Source organism: Schistocerca gregaria, chromosome 7 (assembly GCF_023897955.1).
Source record: "Schistocerca gregaria isolate iqSchGreg1 chromosome 7, iqSchGreg1.2, whole genome shotgun sequence".
NCBI classification, from domain to species: domain Eukaryota; kingdom Metazoa; phylum Arthropoda; class Insecta; order Orthoptera; family Acrididae; genus Schistocerca; species Schistocerca gregaria.
The window spans coordinates 357437684-357462837 of NC_064926.1; positions in this window are offsets into that span (position 1 = coordinate 357437684).

The following is a 25154-nucleotide window of genomic DNA, read 5'->3' on the forward strand; positions in this document are numbered from 1 at the left end:
CACGTAACGTAACTGTCATCGACAATTATGAGCCGTATACTGCAGGGGGAATGAGAATGCTCTTGCAGCGTACCCAGTTTTTAATCACCTACCACACAGCCCGGACATGGCTCCGTCTAACATATCCTCAACGTTCTTTCCATTCTTCTGTTCTTAATAGAAGAATGCAAAGAATTTCGAGGATATGTTAGATGATGACCAGTTTCGCTTTAGAAAGTAAAAGGTACGAGAGAGTCAATTCTGACTTTGCGCTTGATAATGGGAAACAGACCGAAAAAAAGAAGAAAATCAAGAAACTCTCGTAGGATTTATCAACCTAGGAAAAGCGTTGTACAGTGTAAAGTAGTGCAAAGTGTTCGAAATTCTGAGAAAAATAGGAGTAAGCCATACCCAAAGACCGGTGACAGACAACGTGTACAAGCAACGAAAGGGAACAATAACATTGTAAGATAAAATCACGAAGTGCTCGGATTCAAATGGACATATGGCAGTGATGCAGTCTTTCGCCCCTGCTGTTCAGTCTGCTCATCGAAGAAGCAGTGAAAGGAGGGTTCAAGAGTGGTACTAAAATTCTAGGTGATAGGATATAATTGATAGCATTCTCTTATGGATTACAAGATGTGTTGAACGGAATGAACCGTCTAATGAGTCAGAATATAGACTGAGAGTAAAGTGAGGAAAGACCGAAATGATCTGAAGTAGCAGAATTGCAAATAACGAGAACTTGACATCAAAATTGGTGGGTACGAAGAAGACGAACTTACATAACTCTGCTACCTTTGAAGCAAATACCCCACGACGGATGAAGCAAGGAAGGCTTAAAAAGCAGAATCGAAGACGGACCTTAATTGGAAAGAGAAATTTCTGACGATGTACATTAGGGTGACGATTCGGTAGTGAAGCATCGACGACAGGAAAACCGAAACAGAAGAAAATCGAAGGGTGTGCTGTTTGGTGCTATAGAAGGATGTTCATCATTACCTGTTCGGTGAGATAAGGAATCAGGAAGTTCTCTTCAAAATCTGCGAAGAAAGGACGCATCGAAAACGCTGAAAAGAAGAAGCGGCGGTACGACTGGACACGTGGTAAAACTCTGGAGAATAACTTCCATGGTACTAGAGGGAGCTGTAAGGGTTAAAAGTTTTAGGGTAAGACAAAGAGAGAAGTACATCCAACAAATGGTTGAGGTTGTAGGGTGCCAGTGCTATTTGAAGATGAAGAGAAAGCAGGAGAGGAGTTCGTGACGGAATGCACAGTCACAAAACTGATAAAATAAGACAAACTAAACGACATCTTTCTTTCAGAAATTAATTTTGCTGGAGGCGTATTTTGCGTGTTTTAATAATTTGAAGAAGTTAGAGGTTACCGTAACAGCGTAAAGAAATTTGCATGGATGTTCTGCAGCATTTTGATTTATGTATGACTGCTGATAAGTTTTGTAGTGACTAAAGAAAACTTTAAAGTCTAATGAAAATTATTATTGCCCAACATTAGAGGTTTCATATTGCCACCCTAAACAGATTAAGTTAAATACCAGGGTGTTTTCTTTGAAACGGATTTGGCCGATTTCTTTTCATATCCTTTTCCTATCCGAGCATGTGATTAATCTCCAATGAATTACCAGTCGACTGGGCTTTAATCTTGGCTCCTTATCAGATTGAGAAAATCGTCCTTAATCCTTCACGGTGACTCTGTAACGCCGCGTATGTTGAGTTATTTCTCATTTTATCTAAAATAACTGTTTTCTTGCTCAAAATAAGCTGTGATACGTTATTAAACATACGTCATTTCAGTGCTGGTGCCTCAGATGATATATCGTTTCCGCAAAAAAAATACGGTCACGCTTTACATTTCATATTCCCAGTCACATTTCAGTTGCATCCTTATAGAGTGTATTTCATACGATCGATTTGTGATTTATGTACAACCGTTAATTTTAAAAGCACGTTACTTCGCAGCGAGGAGTGCTCTCGTGTTAACGTTGAGTGCATTTCGAATTCAATGTAACAAATATTTTAAAACAGACTGCAGTGGACAAAAATAACATAAAAAATATTTCCGTATATAAAACGCAAAGTGGAAGCGTTATAACAAAGTGGCAATGAGTTATTAATTTTGAACGTTGTTCAACAAAAATACGGAGAATGTACTCACACTACGAAGAGGCCACAGTTAGCTCGTTGTCAACTCGTACCTCACCTGGCATTCTGTCTGTTTTGGCATAGATTTTTGTTTGCTGTGATACAAGGTAGAGCACTGTTTCTTGGCTTCAGTACTAACTTTATTTCTCCAGTAACGTCAGCACAGTAATCAATACGGAAATACATAACATTATTATTAATTTTATTATTATCACTATCAAAATAAAACAGATCGCTAAGAATTTCTTAAGACGAATCAGCGTTCCTGCTAAACAGAAAATCATATGAAATAACTTTCTAGGTAATTATTCCTGTTTCATCTAATATATACTCAACAATCAGTAAAACATATGCTAAAGTGTGTACTGAATATTCGTAATATGGTTGAAAATATCACATTACCTACAGTCTGGGCTGAAGAACAAGTAGCGGTTGCACCCTGGCACTCTACGGGCGTGGCACGGCGTCACCCACCTGCGAACAACGTCATCATTTATTATTGGCTAAGCAAGGCTCTACAGTGTATGGTAATAGGATTTGTCTAGGAAAAATATTTGAGTGATTAATATTGCAAGACCACAAGTTAATGTAAGCATGACATAAGCCGCTGTAAATATGAAATGCTGGTACATTAATAACCGGTGCAACGTTGAATGAAAGCATGGAAACGTGCTTGCATATTGTTGTACAGGTGCTGGAGGTCAGTCTATGGTATGGAGTCCATAACCTGTTACATCTGGCCGTTCAATACATGGGCGGCTACTGACGGTTGTGGATAACGCTGGAGTTGTCGTTCGATGTTGTTCCATACGCACTCGGTTGTACACAAATCTGGTGTTGAAGAAGGTCAAGGTAACATGTTGACATTCTCTAGAGCTTGATGAGTTACAACAACTGTACGTGGGAGAGATTTATCCTGCTGGAAAATGGCCCTGGAATGCTGTTCATGAATGGCAGGAAAACAGGTCGAATCACGAGACTGCCATAAGAATTTGTAGTCAGGATGCGTGGGGTAATCATGAGAATGACCCTGCTGTCATACAAAATCGCACCGCAACACTAACTCTAGGTCCAGCGTGGCCAGTACCCAAAAAGGTTGGTTTTCAGGCGACCCTCACTTGGCCTCTTTCTACGCACGACACGGTCATCACTGATACCGAGGCGGAAATGGTGGTGGTTTGTGGTCAGTGGAATACACGTCTGTCTTGAAGCTGTCCTTGAAGTAACCAACTTGTGACAGTCCGTTGTGCCGTGTGGTGCCAACTGCTGCTCAAATTGCAGCTGCAATTACAGTACGATGCACCAGAGCCATACGCCGAACACGATGGTCTTCCCTGTTGATAGTGAAACGTGGCCTTCCGGACGCCGATCTTGCTGCCACCGTACATTCTCGTGGCCACCTACCATGTACAGTGGCTACATTCCCGCAAAATCTTTCTGCAATATCGCAGAAGGAACATCCAGCTTTTCGTAGCCCTATGACATGACCTTCTTCAAACTCAGTGGGGTATTAACAATAACATCTTAAAGGCATTATTGACTAACATCAGTTCGCCACGTCTAGTCTCAAGTGTAACTAACCCTCACAACTACAGCGAGTATTTGAAACAAACCTGATTTCCATCCTCTTAGTGGCACTAATAGCGCCACTCTCATGCGACTGGAGTGACATTTGAATAGACATCGTCTTTCCGACGTAGAAACTCACCTTCCGACTTCCGTCTGTGTCACTCAACTCCTTGATGTTGCGATTTCTCCCGTCAGTGTATATGTGATTGGTGGCAAGAAGTTCCCTCGTGTTGGCAGGAATTCCGATTTCCTTGCCGGCAGTGTCAAGCTGGTGACCGGGGACACAGTGGACAGTCGCATCGGTGGTGGCTCTTTTCAGTTCTTTTAATTATCCAAGAAAACATGAGGGATAGTCAAAAACCGAACACCCGTAACGTATTCAAAAGTGATCACCACATGCGTTACGTGATTTATCCCACTGGGAGACGAGGCGATTAATTCTTGTTTTGTAGAATGTCGTCGACCACTGACAAACGCACGTATTCTTGATCTTCCTTGCCCGACTGAAACCGACGTCCATTCCTGTCTTTCTTCAGGTTGACACAGATGTGAAAACCACACGGTGAAAGGTCCGAGCTGTATGGAGGATGTTACGGTGTTTTCCAACCAAATCGCTGAAGCGTAGCCTTCGCCCAATTGGCAAAGTGGGTGCAGGCATTATCGTGAAACAGAATGATTTCGTGCAACAGCATTCCGATGACCTGTGGTTGCCCAAACAGTGGAAACCCCCATACATCCCCTGCCAAAGAAATCCAGAGCTGTCCTCACAAGTCCCGGTGAGTTGATGATGATGAAGATGATGATATCCTTTTCCGACCGCAGGGGCCCACTCCTCATCGATTTCCTCTAGCTTGCAACCACAATCATTAAGCAGAGCTATGAAGATAACTTACAAAAACAGCGACGCGTCATCAAGTCAAAACGCCCAGGAATTAAGATGCATGAAATTCTCAGATGGTGACTTATACTCACACTTATCCGTTTCCTTTCCTTTTGTTACATTTTAAGGCAATGTCGTTTATTGTCACCTAATGGTCCCACAATACTGTCGATTTGTCCTATTCTAAATTTTCTCTTAGAAATTATTCATCACCAATAATATCATGTTCTCAAACAGATGTTAATCAAAAATTCCCATACGAGTCGCGTTTGATAAACGTTGACTTCAGCTGCCGCATATTAAAAGTTAGATGACCTCAAACCAAACGCATTTTGCTACCGTACTGTTCCGACAGAAGTAAACAGCAGTCAGTGTTATAAAAGGAAAGTAAAACCTTGCCATACCTACATATATCTTTTGTTACGCTACCTTCCCTTCTACAATAACCTATGAAACCGTCCCTTAGCATTTCTATCTCTTGCTTTATAATAACAAATGAAATCTTCCCTTTGAAATTAATTCTCTTTCTCAATAATAATAACTGCAGTCTTCACATGCAAAATTAAATGCTGCTTATTAAAAGTTATTTGCTGATTATTTCGAAGAAACAGAGTGTGTCGTCGTCGTGTCCCTCAGTCGTTACCTGCTATAACCCAAAACTGCTGCCGGCTGGTGCGGCCGAGCGGCTCTAGGCGTTTCAGTCTGAAACCGCGCAACCCCTACGGTTGGAGATTCGAAACCTGCCTCGGGCTTGGATATGTGTGATTTCCATAGGTTAGTTAGGTTTAAGTAGTTTTATGTCTAGAGGACTGATGACCTCATATGTTAAGTCCCATAGTGCTCAGAACCATTTGAACCATTTTTGAACCAAAACTGTTCCTTACCTTTTTTACTGTTACTGGATCGCCATCTGACTGCTACATCGAACTGCGACATGAACATACACTACTGGCCATTAAAATTGCTGCACCACGAAGATCACGTGCTCCAGATCCGAAATTTAACCGACAAGAAGAAGATGCTGTGATATGCAAATGATTAGCCTTTCACAGCATTCACACAAGGTTGGCGCCGGTGGCGACACCTAAAACGTGCTGACATGAGGAAAGTTTCCAACCGATTTCTCATACACTAACAACAGTTGACCGGCGTTGCCTAGTGAAACGTTGTTGTGATGCCTCGTGTAATGAGGAGAAATGCGTACCATCACGTTTCCGACTTTGATAAAGGTCGGATTGTAGCCTTTCGCGATTGCGGTTTATCGTATTGCGACACTGCTGCTCGCGTTGGTCGAGATCCAATGACTGTTAGCAGAATATGCAATCGGTGGGTTCAGGAGGGTAATACGTAACGCCGTGCTGGATCCCAACGGCCTCGTATTACTAGCAGTCGAGATGACAGGCATCTTATCCGAATCGCTGTAAAGCATCGTGCAGCCACGTCTCGATCCCTGAGTCAACAGATGGAGAAGTTATCAAGACAACAACCATGTGCAAGAACAGTTCGACGAGGTTTGCAGCCACATGGACTATCAGCTCGGAGACCATGGCGCGGTTACCCTTAACGCTGCATCACAGACAAGAGCGCCTGCGATGGTGTACTCAACGACGAACCTGGGTGCACGAATGGCAAAACGTCATTTTTTGGATGAATCCAGGATCTGTTTATAACATCGCGATGGTCGCATCAGTGTTTGGCGACATCGCGGTCAACAAACATTGGAAGCGTGTATTCGACATCGCCATACTGGCGTATCACCCGGTGTGATGGTATGGGGTACCATTGGTTACACGTCTCGGTCATCTCTTGTTCGCGTTGATGGCACTTTGAACAGTGGACGCTACATTTAAGATGTGTTACGACCCGTGGCTCCTCCCTTCATTCGACCCCTGCGAAACCCTACATTTCAACAGGAAACTGTATGACCGCATATTGCAGGTCCTGTACGGGCCTTTCTGGATATAGAAAATGCTCGACTGCTGCCCTGGCCAGCACTTTCCCCAGATCTCTCACCAATTGAAAACGTCTGGTCAATGGTGGCCGAGCAACTGGCTCCTCACAATACGCCAGTAACTACTCTTGACGAACTGTGGTATCGTGTTGAAGCTGTACCTGTACACGCCATCCAAGCTCTGTTTGACTCATTGCCCAGACGTATCAAGGCCGTTATTACGGCGAGAGGTGGTTGTTCTGGGTACTGATTTCTCAGGATCTATGCACCCAAATTGCGTGAAACTGTAATCACATGTCAGTTCTAGCATAATATATTTGTCCGATGAATACCCGTATACCATCTGCATTTCTTCTTGGTATAGCAATTTTAATGGCCAGTGGTGTACTTGTCTGTTTTTACTATACTCTATTAGCTGCTGGTGGTCTGTCATAATAAACGGCTGTATTTAGTACCAAATTATTTTGTTAATAGCAAAGCTGACGTTGTTCTGTAATTAATTCGACTGATGTTACGTAATTCATAGTTAAACTTTTTCTCGACAACAATAAAATTTTGCAAAATTTTACGTTGATGGCTTTTGGGATGGATTATTGCTGGCAAAATTAATTATATTCTGAAAACGATTCTTCAGATATTTACTGTTGGTAATGAAATGGTTTTACAAACGTTCAAATTGGACTTACTTTTTACAATAATCTTACAACTAGCATTGCGCAAACATACCTTCAGAATTCCTGAGTTTCTCAACAAAACTAAAAAAAATAATAATAACTGAATAATATTAGTTCCTCTTATAATAATAGTTAGCTGATGTCTCTGTACATCCGTTCATAATCTCTTGTAAATCATAGCTGGTGGCTGGCAAGCACACCGATCCTCTTAACCTCTCGCTTCAGACCTACCACCGACTCGCTTAACTTCTCGCTTACTACTGACTTCCTACGAAGGCTAAAGTGCGGTCTCTCCCGCCAACAATGCTTTATGGTGCAGACAATCCCTTCTACAATTACAAAATGTATGAATGCGCGGTCTTTCCCGCTCTTTTCTTAAAATGTTTCCCCCGCCATTTTTAAAATTTTATTAATGTGCGGTCTGTCCCCCGAACAATACTTTGGTGCAGACGTTTCCTGCTACCAAAATTATTTCCGGAATGACAAATATTAATTATTCCTACTTAATCCTATTAATAATATATAAACATCTTTCGTAAATTGTGATTTGGCAATAGACAATAGAAATACGCATGTCTCACACAAGTAAATTTACTTTTGTAACCAATCACTTAACCACTCACTTGACTTTGTAAATTTAGGCTTCACATTGTTTGTCGGAGTGGCATGGAAAACTTTCGCTAGGTTGCATAATGGAAAGTGGTGCGGTAGTAGAATAAGCTTTCAGACCTTACCTGCAAAAGTAGTTAACCAAGTAAATAAATAAACAGCAGTGCATCAACTCACAAAGACTTAAGTTCAGCATGTTAAATTAATCTTCTCCACGAAATGCACGCCCTCGAGCTACTGTGTATCTTGGGCGCAGTCGACATCCGTTGCCAAGAGAGTCTGGAGTGCGACGCCCCTCCCCTCTTCTTCTCCCCCACAGCCCGCCTTTCCTCTCCCCACCCCCTTTCGTCGCCGCTCTTCTGCTAATCAGCCATTCATGTCGTGTTTCCCGAGAAAACGGCCGCCACTATGCAAATGGATGCTCTCTTGGCTCCGAGATGTCGGCAAGTTGCGGTCCCGAAAGTCGCGGAAAACTTGTAGCGACGGCGGCACCGCCTTTGAAGTAGCGGAGCGACTCGCTTTCTGAGCGGAGCTCCATCCAGCTAATGAAATTCTCGCCTTAAATTCGGCGGAAAAAGCGATTGCTGACTCGCCAGTTCCACGGCTCGCCATTGTTTGTCCGACTCTCATCTGAATGCCGGAGGCACGAGCCCTTCTCCGACTGATTTCTTTACAGCGGCTCAGACTCGGATGAGTTCCGCGCATCTGGGCAATAATTTCGTTACTGCAGACGAATTAAGAAAGTTTTTCTGCTGGCGGACGGACGAGGAGGCACGTTTATCTCTTGCTTGCACAAGTAATTTAAAGCTCAGGAATATCACTTTTTGGAAATTAAATTTTTTGAAAGAGACGCAGCGGAACCCCCTCCCCCATCATTACAGAGGAAGCGACGAAGTCAGAGTACGCGATTATGGGAAAGTTAGGCAGGTAAATCTTTCATTTCTTGTGTAATATTAACAGACGCCAGTCGTCATTTTTTCATTTTCCCATTAACCTGGCAAACGGGAGCTGTACAAAATGTTCTCGAATAATGTCGGAACTTGTCGTAGCCAAAAATACGATATACCCTCCTAAAATGAATTGCTCGTATGACACTGATGGACGGAAGTCCCCACCTGGGAGAAGTTCAGTCGCCGGGTAGGAAGTCTTTTGAACTGACGCCACATCGGGCGACTTGTGCGCCGATGTTGATGAGATGATGATGAAGACAACACCCAGTCCCTGAACAGAGAAAATCTCCCACATGGCCGGAAGTCGAACCTCCCTGCAGGGAGTCAGACGCGCTGACCACTCTCTTAAGGGAACAGGCGCTCATTCCTGAGAAATGCGGTAACTTCAGAAACGAAACAGATTACGCTTAGTTCCAACTCGTCCGGCAAAAAACCAAATGAAGCAGAATGGCAAAAGCACAGGGTTGTCACGAACCGCGGCGGATATTTAACAGCTTAATGTTCACCTCTATTCTTACGCCAGGCCCAAAAAGATTAAGGACAGTGTGCGAGGGCGTGCTGGAAAGTAATTCCTCAGAATTTTATATGCGAAAACCAGTAAAGGTTTTCAAATATAGCAAACGTTATTAACATTCCACGTTTTATTCTTCATGTCTACAGGTTTGCCGCTTCCTGCCGCTCGAGGGCTCCGAACTTTTAGCGTGTAACATGGCGGTGTGTAGTGTAACTCTTTCAATGTGTGGGAAGCAGTGTACCGTAATCTATTTTCGAATATGAATGTCATGTCGACAAACGGAGCGATCTCCCCTCAGCAAGACAATGTATACACGATCGCTGCAACGCCTACAACAACCTGACGTATTGGCTTCACTGTCATCTATCCTCCTCCACACACTCCCGACTTGGCCCCATCCGATTTTCATCCATTTTCAGACCTAAGCCAACACCTCCGATATTTTCACGTAGATAATGATGAAGTGGTGCAAGCATAGGTAAGATTGTGTCTCCGTCAATAATGTCAAACATTGCACGAGAGGCGCTCAATAAGTTCCATAATCATAGAGGATATTTCTTTCTGAAATAAGGTTGGTTTTATTCAGAAATGTGATACACCATATTCATAATGTGACCGTCTTACGCCACCTTACAGGGACGGCCTAGAAGCCCGCATTGTACCCCTCCACTGGTAGACGTCGGAGCCAACTTCTTGGAAGGTACGAGATTCTGGGTGTAGGGTGGGTGAGGAAGATCGTCCAACGAAGTTTTATGAGCTCCTCCCGTGTGCGCAGACTTGTGTGGGGCCTTTCATTGTCATGGAGAAGGAGAAATTCATTTGCATTTTGCGGCGACGAATACTCTAATTTCATTTCTTCAGTTTCCTGAGGGTAGCACATTACGCTTCAGAGTTGACCATTGAGCCTTGAGGGAGTACATCAAACAAAATTAGCCCTTCAGAGTCTCATGTCTTTACCAGTTGAGGACAGGGCTTTGAATTTTTTGTTAGGAGGTGTGCCGGAAGCTGGTGGCCGAGCGGTTCTAGGCGCTACAGTCTGGAACGGCGCGACCGCTACGGTTCGAATCCTGCCTCGGGCTTGGATATGCGTGATGTCCTTAGGTTAGTTAGGTTTAAGTAGTTGTAAGTTCTAGGGGACTGATGACCTGAGATGTTAAGTCCCATAGTGCTCAGAGCCATTTGAACCATTTGTTAGGAGGTGTGGCGCCTCGCCAAGGACTGTCGTTATGCTTTCGATTCGACGTGACGAGCACACGTTCGATAACAAATGGTTACGATCAACCTAGTAACACGCAGCAATTCTGTGCAGATGGTACTTCACTGCTTTTTGTGGTCTTCTGTTGGGCGGGGTGGAGCCCACCGAGCACGTCTGTTTAACCAACGACATGTTTTTTATTGTAATCCATCGATCACCTTGAATGAGAGTGTTCTAGCACTACAGGAGTCACAGCCGTGCGCGGCCGTCGCCATGCTGGAGATCGGACAGGTTTACGTGACCTTGTTGCGACGATAACAAACAACTCACCCAGCGACCCACCGTGCTTTCGTTCGCTGTCAGGTCTCCGTAGTCATTCTGCAAGCTCCAGTGTTCATCTCCGATGCTCTGCTTTCTGTCAAAAGAAACTGAATGACAACTCTGTGCTTGGAACGCTCCTCTGTTTATTGTAATCCATCGATCACCTTGAATGAGAGTGTTCTAGCACTACAGGAGTCACAGCCGTGCGCGGCCGTCGCCATGCTGGAGATCGGACAGGTTTACGTGACCTTGTTGCGACGATAACAAACAACTCACCCAGCGACCCATCGTGCTTTCGTTCGCTGTCAGGTCTCCGTAGTCATTCTGCAAGCTCCAGTGTTCATCTCCGATGCTCTGCTTTCTGTCAAAAGAAACTGAATGACAACTCTGTGCTTGGAACGCTCCTCTGTTACACACCGCCATTTTCAAGACTACACATAGCGCCGCCACCTATGAGTGGTTCGGTAATTGTTAAATGTAAACAGAGATGAAAATCTTTGGATCGCTGTAATAGAGGTTGTAGCATAAGGCAGAGTTAGGTGAAGATACGAACTAGGTGGTAGAGGGGAGTAATTCCTTGGAGCTGCAGATAATCTCAACTAGTAACAGCGAATACATTGGCGGTTCGATTTATAATGTTAAGCTGTGCACACTGTAGTATCGATTCCTATATAGGCTAAAGCAGAAACACATTCTACAATAATTCATCCGAAACAGACCGAGAATAAAATATGTGTTACATTATTGATCACTCCTCGTACAATAACGGTCTCGTTTGGAGAAATTAGTTCGTCGACAGGATGGCAATGTTGGGAAATAAATACACTGAGAGAAAGAAAATCGCAACACCAAGAAGGTTATGAAGATGGCATCTATTTTGTTGCCTACATAGTTCCCAATAGTCAGTGCGTACACAGCTTTCCCACTAGAGCGCGTCTCGTTAAGCACAACAGCGCAGGCGCTCGTCCATCTCCACACTACGAGATGGCGCTCCCTTAGAGACGGACCAACTTCTGCTTCCGCCGATCCGTGTATTAATATGTAACGCAGCCAATGCGATTGCTGCTAACGTAGAACCTTTTCTCCTCGCGGATCACACTCGCACAGCGATACCTGAACGCGCGAGGTATTATAACGAGTCTACAGACCTCCGATTAATTAGTTTGCATTTGTGTGCACCAGTCTGCATTTGTCTGTACCAGTCTATAGTCAAGTTTCAGTCTCCGCCTAATAATATTACCATATTCCTGTACATAGTCATTAATATAAATGTATAGACACTTTGTCAAGTATCAGAGATATGTGAGAATAAGATTAACTTACCAAGACCATAGGAACTTCAGATTGTCAATTGTAAACAGCATCCAGAATCAAGTTATATAATGTCTACACTTTTTATTATTTTAATAAATGTGTGCGAAATTTATTCAAGTTCTGTTTAAAGTTGGTCACCGTCAATCTGCTACTCTAAGCGTGCAAGTGGCATTTCTATCGTCTGACCTAATGGCAGAAGATAAACACGCCACGGTAAGACCACACGACATATTGCTGACACTCGCCTACTACGTTACAGCGACAAGTCAAATAATCTGATGATGTGTGTACCGATGGTCTTACAGTACGCACACCACTTATTCTTTCGGACATATCGTTTAAGGCCTACCGGCAGATCACCTTCTTCAGTGCGGATGCATACGATTTGCCTGAACTCTTACCGGACTCGGTGTATTGTCTACCGCGAGTCACGGGTATAATGGCAGGGGCACTACGAATGTAGTGTGTGGACTGTAAGTTGAGCATGTGGGTCTCACGGCGAGCGTGCCAGCGATAAATCCCTGCAGTCGCACTATCCTCTGTGCCCTCGGTGGCTCATAAGCTTCTGCCATGTCAGCAGGAAATCCCGGTTCGAGTCCCGGTCGGAGCACACATTTTCAGCTGTCCCCGTTGATGTATATCAACGCCCGTCAGCAGCTAATGGTATTGATTTACTTGTAATTTCTCACCAAGAAGGAGTCGTGCTACAGAAACTAAACCTACTAGGCTCGTTTCTACATCTGAAAGATGGTGTGTATTCAGATTTCGCCCCAGTCGCGTGAAAGTGGAGCATCACTATGAAGATGAAAATTAATTTGCTTTAAATGCAGGCTATAACGGTCGTGAGCATTAGTTACCTTAGAGAATAAGGGTGGTGAGCTGATGTTAATCAAGAATGCCGTTAAGGTACGAAACACAAAATTATCGATACTTCACTTATTTTGAAGGAGGTCATGTAATTGGGCTACGAAGAGCTGGATGGCTCTTCTGCGACATTGGAGGAAGACTTGGCAGGAATGTAGTCACTGTAAGTATTGGTTGGAAGCAGTGGTCACGGAAATGTACGGTCGCAAGAGGTCTAGACTCAGGAGGACCACCTGTAGCTAGTGAGAGTGGAGACCACAGTGTTCAGTTTATGGCTCTGACGCACCTTACTGTAGCTGCAGCAGCAATTTGAACAGCGGTTGCCACAACAGTGACACAACGAAATGCTGCAAATTGTTTACTTCAAGGACAGCACCGAGACAAAACACTATGTAGCGTGCGTGTCTCTGATCCCAAACCACCACCATTTGAGACTTCAGTGGAGAGTACATTGGAGGACAGGGTGGAGATCTGTTATGTTGTGTGTTAAAACCTGGTTCTGCCACGATGCTAGTGGTGGCCGTATCTTCGACAGAAGAAGGCCAGTTGAAGGTCTCCGTGTTAAACACGCTGGATCTATACCTGGAGGCATCTCTTGGGTGTCGACAAGTTGCCTTGGCCTGCTAGATCTCCAGGTCTGTCTCCAATCGATCACATGTCCAACATCATCGGACATCATCTCCAGTGCCATCCTCAAACAGCATTAACTGTTCCTGGTTTGACTGAGCAAGTGCAAGGGACATGGAAACCCAACTCACAAACTGACATCCGGCACCTGAAAAACACATTGCGTGCTCGTCTGAATGTTTGCAGTCAACATGATGGTGGTTACGGAGATTATTGATGTACCAATATTTCACAACTGCAATGGTTTATCTCGCGTTTACATTAACTTGGGATCTTGCAGTGTCAATCACTTAAATATGTTACACAGACAACTGTATTTCATTACTCTATATTATTTCTTCTGGTGTTGTGATTTTTTCCGCCAGTTTATGTACACATGAAGAATAAAGGTGAAGAAGAAATGTAATTAATTGAAATCCTCAGCTGCCGACAGGCGTTGTTGATATACCTCGATGGGGACAGCTGAAAACGTATGCCCCAACCACGACTCGAACCTGGGATCTCCTGCTTACATGGCACACGCTCTATCCGTCTGAGCCACGGAGGACACAGATGAATAGCGCAACTGCAGGGACTTAATCCTTGCACGCTCCCCATGACACCCACATTCACAACTGTCAACAATCTACATCTGTATATCAACAACACCTGTCAGCAACTGAGGACTTCAATTAATTGCATTTATTCTAGAGAAGCTGCACGGTAATCAGTGGTATCTGTTCTTCCGAGAACAGTTACTATCTTCAAATATACTTAAAGGCTATCCGGCCATTGACCTTCATCTGCACGAATGCGCACAGGTTGCCCCAACTCTTACGGGAATCGTCACCTTAGTTGGCGCGAGTAATGATGGCTCTGAGCACTATGGGACTTAACATCTATGGTCATCAGTCCCCTAGAACTTAGAACCATTTAAACTTAACTAACCTAAGGACAGCACACAACACCCAGTCATCACGAGGCAGAGAAAATCCGGCGCGAGTAATGAGTGGATGGGCAAATATCTATTATGAACATTACATATGTAGCTTGTGGACAGTTGGGAATCTGCGTCTCACGGGGAGTGAGCAAGGGACAAGGCCCTGCAGTTGCGCTATTCATCTGTGTCCTCGCTGGCTCAGATGGATAGAGCGTGTGCCATGTAAGCAAGAGATACCAGGTTCGAGTCCCGGTCGGCGCACACATCTGCAGCTGTCCCCATCGAGGTATATCAACAACATCCATTGGCAGCTGAGGGTTTCAATTACTTATCATTTATTCTAGAGAAGCTGCACTGTCATCAATGGTATCTGTTATTTCGCAAACAGTTGCTATCTTCATATAAAGGTCTATGATGATAATAACGTTTGTATTTTAGTGAAAAGCTTCAAGAGTTTCGACACGAAATTTCGGAGGCATTACTTCTAATCACGCCTACGTATGTGGACACACGTCCATCAAACAAGGCAGCATGAAGCAGGTCTAGAACTACAGAATACACCTCTCGCGCCGCACAGACTAAGGGAAGTGGCGATTCTCCAGTAGACTTTCGGACTTGCCACACTAACATGATCCATCCGATTCCGGCGAGCGGACGTGCATTGCAAGCCACCCAGCAAGGCTCCTTCCGTGTTCAAAAATGGTTCAAATGGCTCTGACCACTATGGGACTTAGCATCTGAGGTCATCAGTCCCCTAGAACTTAGAACTACTTAAAACTAACTAACCTAAGGACATCACATACATCCATGCCCGAGGCAAGATTCGAACCTGCAACCGTAGCAGACGCGCAGTTCCGGACTGAAGCGCCTAGAACTACTCGGCCATAGTGGCCGGCCCCGTCCGAATTACTCGACCCTCAGCAGACAGAACCAGTGTGAGCTGCACGCGTGCTTAAATGACACACGGAGAAACCGTAGCCAAGCGACGAAACCAAAAGAGGTTGCACAAGCAGAGGAATCGATACGACAGTGTGCACAGCTAACATTATACACTGATCCTCCAATGTATTCGCTATTACTAACTGAGATTAACTGAAGCTCAAGGAGTTCCTACCCTCTACCAGCGAAGTCGTACACTCCTGGAAATTGAAATAAGAACACCGTGAATTCATTGTCCCAGGAAGGGGAAACTTTATTGACACATTCCTGGGGTCAGATACATCACATGATCACACTGACAGAACCACAGGCACATAGACACAGGCAACAGAGCATGCACAATGTCGGCACTAGTACAGGGTATATCCACCTTTCGCAGCAATGCAGGCTGCTATTCTCCCATGGAGACGATCGTAGAGATGCTGGATGTAGTCCTGTGGAACAGCTTGCCATGCCATTTCCACCTGGCGCATCAGTTGGACCAGCGTTCGTGCCGGACGTGCAGACCGCGTGAGACGACGCTTCATCCAGTCCCAAACATGCTCAATGGGGGACAGATCCGGAGATCTTGCTGGCCAGGGTAGTTGACTTACACCTTCTAGAGCACGTTGGGTGGCACGGGATACATGCGGACGTGCATTGTCCTGTTGGAACAGCAAGTTCCCTTGCCGGTCTAGGAATGGTAGAACGATGGGTTCGATGACGGTTTGGATATACCGTGAACTATTCAGTGACCCCTCGACGATCACCAGAGATCGCTCCCCACACCATGATGCCGGGTGTTGGCCCTGTGTGCCTCGGTCGTATGCAGTCCTGATTGTGGCGCTCACCTGCACGGCGCCAAACACGCATACGACCATCATTGGCACCAAGGCAGAAGCGACTCTCATCACTGAAGACCACACGTCTCCATTCGTCCCTCCATTCACGCCTGTCGCGACACCACTGGATTCGGGCTGCACGATGTTGGGGCGTGAGCGGAAGACGGCCTAACGGTGTGCGGGACCGTAGCCCAGCTTCATGGAGACGGTTGCGAATGGTCCTCGCCAATACCCCAGGAGCAACAGTGTCCCTAATTTGCTGGGAAGTGGCGGTGCGGTCCCCTACGGCACTGCGTAGGATCCTACGGTCTTGGCGTGCATCCGTGCGTCGCTGCGGTCCGGTCCCACGTCGACGGGCACGTGCACTTTCCGCCGACCACTGGCGACAAATCGATGTACTGTGGAGACCTCACGCCCCACGTGTTGAGAAATTCGGCGGTACGTCCACCCGGCCTCCCGCATGCCCACTATACGCCTTCGCTCGAAGTCCGTCAACTGCACATACGGTTCACGTCCACGCTGTCTCGGCATGCTACCAGTCTTAAAGACTGCGATGGAGCTCCGTATGCCACGGCAAACTAGCTGACACTGAAGGCAGTGGTGCACAAATGCTGCGCAGCTAGCGCCATTCGACGGCCAACACCGCGGTTCCTTTTGTGTCCGCTGTGCCGTGCGTGTGATCATTGCTTGTACAGCCCTCTCGCAGTGTCGGGAGCAAGTATGGTGGGTCTGACACACCGGTGTCAATGTGTTCTTTTTTTCCGTTTCCAGGAGTGTATTATCACCTAACTCTGCCTTGTGCTGCAACTTCTATTACAGCGATCCAGAGATTTTATTCCCTGATTACATTTAACAACTATTGATTCAGTGCATTCACGTAGATTCTCTTTTTTTCCATCACTGCCAGGCAACGTCGGTGACTAAACAGGAACTAAGGTTACTGGCCTTGGTTTTCTGTCAATTCTAATGACAGTAAGGCTGTCACTCGACTATTCATAGTCACTCATTCTGTAGCCTGCGCTCCTGTTCATAGTAAATCCTACTCCCATTACGCTCGTTTTATTTTCAGCTACTACTGAAGTTATACTACACTGACGGTCCAAAGAAACTGCTACAGGCATACGTATTCAAATACAGAGATATCCAACAGGCAGAATACGGCGCTGCGTTTGTCAACGCCTATGTAAGACAAGTGTGTGGCGCAGCTGCTAGATCTCTTACTGCTGCTACAATGGCATGTTATCACGATTTAAGTGAGTTTGAACGTTGTGTTACAGCTGGCGTGCGAGCGATGAGACACAGCATCTCCGAGGTAGCGCTGAAGTGGGGATTTTCCCGTTCGACCACTTCACGAGTGTACCGTGAATATCACGAATCTGGTGAAACGTCAAATCTCCTACATCACTGCGACCCGAAAGAGATCCTGCAAGAACGGGATCAACGACGGCTGAAGACAATCGTTCAACGTGACGGAAGTGCAACCCCTCCGCAAATTGCTGGTGATTTCAGTGCAAGGGCACCAACAAGTGTCAGCATGCGAATCATTCAACGAAACATCATCATTATGGGCTTCCGGAGCTGAAGGTCCACTCGTGTCCCCTTGATGACTGCGCAACACAGTGCTATACGCCTCGCCTGGGCCCATCAACAGCACCATTAGACTGCTGGTGACTGGAAGCATGTTGCCTGGTCGGACAAGTCTCGTTTCAAATTGTACCGAGCAGATGGACGTTTACGGGTGTGGAGACAGCCTCATGATACCACTGACCGCGCAGGTCAGCTGGGGACTGTTCAATCAGATAGAGGCTCCGTAATGGTGCGGCGAGTGTGCAGTATTTGACCACTGATACGTCTAGATATGAACTCTTACAGTTCACACTTACGTAAGCATCCTGCCTGATCACCTGCACCTATTCATATCCATTGTGCATTCCGACGGATTTGGACAGTTTCAGCAGGACAATGCGACACCCCACACAACCAGAATTGCTACAGATTGGCTGCAGGAACAATCTTCTGGCTTTAAACACTTCCGCTGACCAACAGACTCCCCAGACATAAACTTATTGCGCATATCTGGGCTGCCCTGCAACGCGTTGTTGCTCAGAAGAGATGTCAACCCCCTCGTACTCTTTCGGATTTATGGGCACCCTGCGGGATTCATGATGTTAGTTCCCTCCAGAACTACTTCAGACACTAGTCGAGTCCATGCCACGTCGTATTGCGGCACTTCTTCGGGGCCCTATACGATATTAGGCAGGTATACCTGTTTCTCTGGCTCTTCAGTGTACAATCGCTACGTATAGCAGCTGCAGGGATAGTGGTTTATTTAATTTACTTATTCGTATGGCTCACGTGCAGTTTAAAATTACAGGTACGTAACATTAGTAATACTATGTTGTTGTTGTTGTTGTTGTTGTTGTTGTTGTCTTTAGTCCTGAGACTGGTTTGATGCAGCTCTCCATGCTACTCTATCCTGTGCAAGCTTCTTCATCTCCCAGTACCTACTGCAACCTACATCCTTCTGAATCTGCTTAGTGTATTCATCTCTTGGTCTCCCTCTACGATTTTTAAACTCCACGCTGCCCTCCAATGTTAAATTTGTGATCCCTTCATGCCTCAAAACATGTCCTACTAACCGATCCCTTCTTCTAGTCAAGTTGTGCCACAAACTTCTCTTCTCCCCAATTCTATTCAATACCTCCTCATTAGTTACAGGAATGTGGAAATACAAAACTACGTATTAAAGAAACTAAACGTAAATGTCCAGGTTCCTAATCCATATAAGATTAGACGGCGCTCACAGTAAAGATTGAGCAATCATTCTTTCCGCCCTCCATACGTTAACGGATTGGGAAGAAGCCCTAATAACTGCTGCATGATAAATACTCTTTATGCACTTTATAGTGGTTAGCAGAGTATCGATCTAGATTTAGATCATAAACTGGTGAATCGCGATTTTCAGATCACTGAAATCAATTCCTCTTTCAACAAAAATTTTACTTATTTTGTGACTCGGTAGGTCAAACAGACGGCCGGGCTAATAGTGCAGCTGACACGTCACCCAAAACAATTACCGCACAGTCGTGACGATGACGGAAGCTTTTAATAAATAATAAAGTGTCAGCTGTCAGAACGGACAGAGCAAGTAATACATTATGTACCAAATGCATTTTATCAGTAACTTCTGTGACTGTTCACCAAAATTTCATTTTTACCAGGGGCGTTCAATAAGTAATGCAACACATTTTTCTTTCGCCAAATTTCGGTTGAAATAATGCGGAATGTGTTGTGATACATTGCGGAAGATCCCAGTTTCAGCCCTTATAGTTCTATGAAGTTCCGATAGTTGGCAGTGCTATACGTAGTCGTCGAAATGTCCACTGTGCCGGAGATGCGTTACAAGCAGAGAATTGTCATTGCCTTTCTTTTGGCGGAAAAACACAGCGTCCCAGATATTCATAGGCACTTGGAGAATGTCTACTGAGATCTCGCAGTGAACAAAAGCACCTTGAGTGGTCGAGCGAGGCGTCTCTCATACTCGCAACAAGATCGCGCAAACCACCTCCACCTTGCAGCTCTCTCCTCACACCTTCTGATTTCCGTCTGTTTGCCGCAAGGAAGGACGTATTCTTCGGGAAACAGTGTGCGGATGATGAGAAGGATATTGAGGCAGCAAGACGTTGGTTCTGATGTCGACAAGTAGAGTGGTACCAAGCTGGTACAGGCCCTCTCAGTGAAGCGGTATAAGGCCGCCGCATTGCTCATTGAACGGAGATTGTTTTTAAAAATGGGGTTTTGTAGCTAAAAGAGTCGAGAATAGTACTCTGTATTGAAATCCTGAATAAAACCAATCTGCTTTCGGGAAAAGTGTGTTGCATTACTTGTTACACGCCCCTCGTGTTACTTTACGTGGAACGCTACACTGGTGCTTTTGTTCCAGCTAACTGAGCTTCCATATGTTCATGACTAGATGACAGTGCTCTACATAGACTCGCACAATTTGTATGTATGTAGATTTGCCGAAACTAGCACTCTATTTGTTTAATTACCACGATCTGGGCGAAAAATGCTTCACCAAAAAAACGGTTATTTCTCTAAATAATTCCTACACTCTATGACAATATCACAGTTTTTCAATGAAACCATGCCTGAAACGACTGGTAAATGAGCCGAGGATTTGATCATATCTTTAGTACCAACTCTGAATATCCTAAGAGGATAATACAGCTATAACTTACATTTCAGTTGTGCCGAGTGCATTTAAAATGTTCCATTTCTTAACTTGAAGCAGTGACCTAAAAAGTGACAGTAATTATCTGGAAAGTGTCGCTCGTACGAAACTCAGTTTTTCTCACATGAACGAAAAGGCAGCAGGCGGACTCGATAGTCTACATCTACATCCATACTCCGCAAGCCACCTGACGGTGTGTGGCGGAGGGTACCCCGAGTACCTCTATCGGTTCTCCCTTCTATTCCAGTCAAAAATTTCCGGAAAGCATTTGACATGATGCACCATTGCAGACTGTTGACGATGGTACAGGCATACTGAAGACTTCTGAGGCAGCAGGACCCATTACGTTATCCTCGATGGCGTGTCTTCGTCAGAGAAAAAGGACACCGGTGTGAGTAACACTAGAAAGTGTGATGGAACTGCTTTCTCTATATACATAAATGATCTGTAGGACAGAATGAGCCATAATCTGCGGCTGTTTGCTGGTAACACTGGTCTACGAGAAGGTGCCATCGTTGAACGAATGACTTAGAAAAAATTTATAATAATGTTACAACTTATTACGTCAACGGTAGCTAAGATACCAGCATCTAAAACATATTCACGTTATCGGTTTCGGCAAATAATTGCGTACTTCAGATGTGCTTAATCCACGAAAAGCTTCGTACAGATCAACAAAGTTATAGAATATTTACAGAAAGTGGCTCTCCGATTGAAATCGTTCTCATGCAGCTAGTGTGTCAATGACGGTGGCTGAAGTTTGTGACGGTGTACTATTCGCCACACACAAGTACACCGCAATAAAATGACTGCAGCAATTTAAGTTAAGGGGACATGAGAAACACGATGTAATGAAGATAGAACACACACATCCACACTCTCTCTCGTTTCTGATCTTCAGCTGTTAACCGCCGCACCTCCCCGAACTACTTCCTTTTCTAAGTAGTTGGTTAGCTAGTAAGAACGTAATGGCTGGCCAAGGTACAGTCCGCAGCTGCTTCACTGGCATCGTGTCGGCTTCACTAATCATCAGCAAAATGTGGACGTACTTGCTGGGTGTGAATGCCATATTTATTCCATGTCAATATTCATGGAAGACAGATCCACGTTTCTTTGTGAATTCCGACCTGCCTTGTATGCCGCAGTGCAATAATGGATTATAAATCTCACCGAACATGACTCCAACAGCTCTACTAGGGAGCTTGTCGCTCCGTGACACCTGAAATTTTGTCTCTCGTCTGCGGGTCGTTTGGAAGGTAAACTGAATTGAACACCGTACTTAAATGAACATTCTGCCACCGGAACATATATGCACACAGTGAATTACACTACTGTTAGTGAAAATTGCAACACCCAGCAGAAGATTCAAATGGCTCTAAGCACTATGGGACTTAACATCTGAGGTCATCAGTCCCCTAGACTTAGAGCTACGTAAACCTAACTAACCGTTTACGTAGTTCTAAGTCTAGGGGACAGATGACAGATGTTATGTCCCATAGTGATTAGAGCCATTTTGAACCTAACAAACCTAAGGACATCACACACATCCATGCCCGAGGAAGGATTCGAACCTGCGACCGTAGCAACTGCGTGGTTCCGGAATGAAGCGCCTAGAACCGCTCGACCGAAGAGCCGGCCAGCCAGAAGAAATCATCCAAATCACTCTACAATCAGAAGATATGTAGAATAGTGGATCCAAAAGAAGGGATGTGTGCACATAGACCCAGAAGCTTTCATTTGGGGTGAACGGAAAGGGCAGTGCCGTGAAATCAAACTAAACGTGCAACCGAGTGCCGATTTGCCTCACCGACGGTGAAACGGGCAGACCGGCATGTGAGGGATCTCGAACAGGGCAGAATGATTGGTGAAGATCTGTCGTACCATGAAATTGCCGCTCGCATAGGATACGCTGCTGTGAGAGTTTTGAAGATGTGCAGAGAAGATGGTCGATCCTAGTGACGTGCGGGTACCCTACCACACAATGTGACCATAGCGTGGGACGACCATCTTGTGTACTAAGCTGTAACTGACAGAAAAGCTTCGTCCACAGTGTATGAAGCCATTGCCAATTGCGAATGATTTTTTTTTACTTTTTCCCTTTATTTCGCTTCTTTACTCTACTCTCGTGGTTTAGAATAAGTTTTGTTTTGTTCTGTACTAGAAAATGTACCCATGTTTCAAATTATTTACCCAGTTTAACGTATCACTTATTCAGTATTCAAAATTTCAACTTCTTTCTTTTGTTCTTCGTGGTGCTTTTGTTATATGCATCACGTGTAACTAAATGTAATATCTAGTGTGCTGTTATACGCACTGTGATGCAAGAGTGATGTTGCTAGATGCAGTCGACTATAGAAACTCAGTGCATACAGTACTGTGTATAAGCACGGGTACGTCGTGTAATATTCTAGTATAACGCATCGGGGAGAAATACACTAAAAATTATGGTCGAGTTCATATGTTTCAGACATGGCTTGGACTAGATATTAAAACGTTGTGCATGAAAATAATGGACTGTGTGAATACTGCGAGCTTCATGGGTGCTGTAAACATCAGTGACCGTGCACCCACAGGGAGACAATGATTGCCTTTGTAACACCAATATCGATTAGAAGTAAGTTTATACTATGCAAATGTGTATCTGTGATTATGAAGTGTTTGTTCTTTGTTAGTTAAGGTCATTGATTTGTGACAAAAAATTTAACGTTTAAATGATGTTCAAAAATTACGAAATTTTAAAGTATATGTATGTTCATAAAGAAGCTGGTTCGTGCGTAGGGGACTTGTATTGTGAAAAGTAAAAGCTGCAGGGAACTCCCTCCGCAACGGAAGTGGCTTGGTGCGAGGTAAAAGATGGTTTGGCGGTCGATCTGGGTGGCTACTTGGTGGGAACGGTACGCAGTCAGAGGCTAGCCGTTGCACAGTACACACCGAGGGTGCCAAGGGAGGCTTTTGGAATCCGTTTTGCATGGAAAACAGCCTCGGATGGGGATTTGGCTGTTGCATAGTACTCTAGGAAATACGGAATGGCTTTAACACGATAAAAATCCGTCGCCAAGAAGGAATTGTAAAGAGCATTCAACTTCAAGAGCCGTGAGTACAGTTAGCCGCCACTGCTCTATCAACTTCAGGCACACAGATACGTATGGACCAGTTAATTTGTGTGGGTGTTTTCAGTAATAATGCAAGTGCTATAAACTCGTGTTTTGAACCCTCACTTTATGCTAATCATGAACCTAAGCAGGATCCCCTTCCAAGTGTACAGAAAACCGAGTATCCTGTTTATAAGTAACTGGTGATTTGTTTCTGTGAATTAAATGTGCAAAAATTCAGTGGCAGAGAGTGTAAATGTTACTGTCTAAAATACCTGCTTCACTGGTGACGAAAAAGGCACATATATTAAACTTATTTGAAAAGTAATTTAGCCTTGATAGATTTCATCACAGATTTTTTTTTTAGGTTAATAGTGCTCAGTGTTGAGTAATTTGCTTTAAAGGATGAAAACATAAATTATTCCAAGTGGGGCTAAGAATTAATTTGGTTTAATCGAACTTTACTTCTGATAGAATCATAGAATTTGACTAGTGAGAAAATATCAGTTTATGGGTCCCCACTATATTAGTTTCATTTTTGAAAGGTATTTGGAATAGTATCGCTACTAAAGGAATCTTATAAATTTCCATAAATGGGAGTATAAACAGTGTAACTGTGGTATGAATTAATTCTATTTGTAGAGTTTATATGTCAGTTAAGTCAGAAACTTTTTCATATCTTACTTTCGTCCCGTGCTTCCTGCAGTAACGTCTCATTACTGAGTTGCATAATAATTCTGATTATAACTGTTATTATTATGAGTGCAGTACTATTTGCCTTTCTGTAATTACTGGCTTGTGCATTTATGGTAACAACTGCTATCCATAACTTAGATCGTCCTGTATTCGTGTGTATCTAGTGTAATTTTCAAAGGAAATCTTAATGAAAGTAACTTGGACAACTAGCATTCAATTTCCTTAAACATAACATTTCAGTTTCATATGCCTAATTAGGCTGGCAACCGTTTATTGTTTCATTCATTGTAACTTTACCGCTTTCATTATCCCCAAAGTAAAGCGCGTTTAGTTTTTCTACTAATTGCATTATATATAAAACATTGGTGTCCGATGCCCTTTATCCATTAGTCAAACACGCGGTCAAAACACAAAATTCCTCCCAGAGGTAACACTAATTTGTGTCACGTCAGGCATGTTAGTGAGATACAGCAAACGAAAGGAGCTAGTGTTATACCAGTGTTATACATTTATTACAACCAAAAGTGTCTGCAGCTATTTGAGGTGCATGGACTAATGTACTTCAAGATTTCGATTTTATTTGCAATTTAAAGAACTGCCGCACGCATTCAAACATTTACCGTCGTCGTGGAAATATTTAAACTGTGTACCACACGAAAGACTAGTTCGCCAGAATTCTGTATACGCCATCGTGATATGCATGCTAAAAGCGGACGAGCTGTAGTTTCGCGATCGGCGAGTTAAAGTGAATTTTACACCGTTTCAAAAACGTGTCCTGTTTGTTAATATCAGTGTCGTGTGGACAGTAGACTCTAACGTCATGGCTATACGAATTCCAACCTTT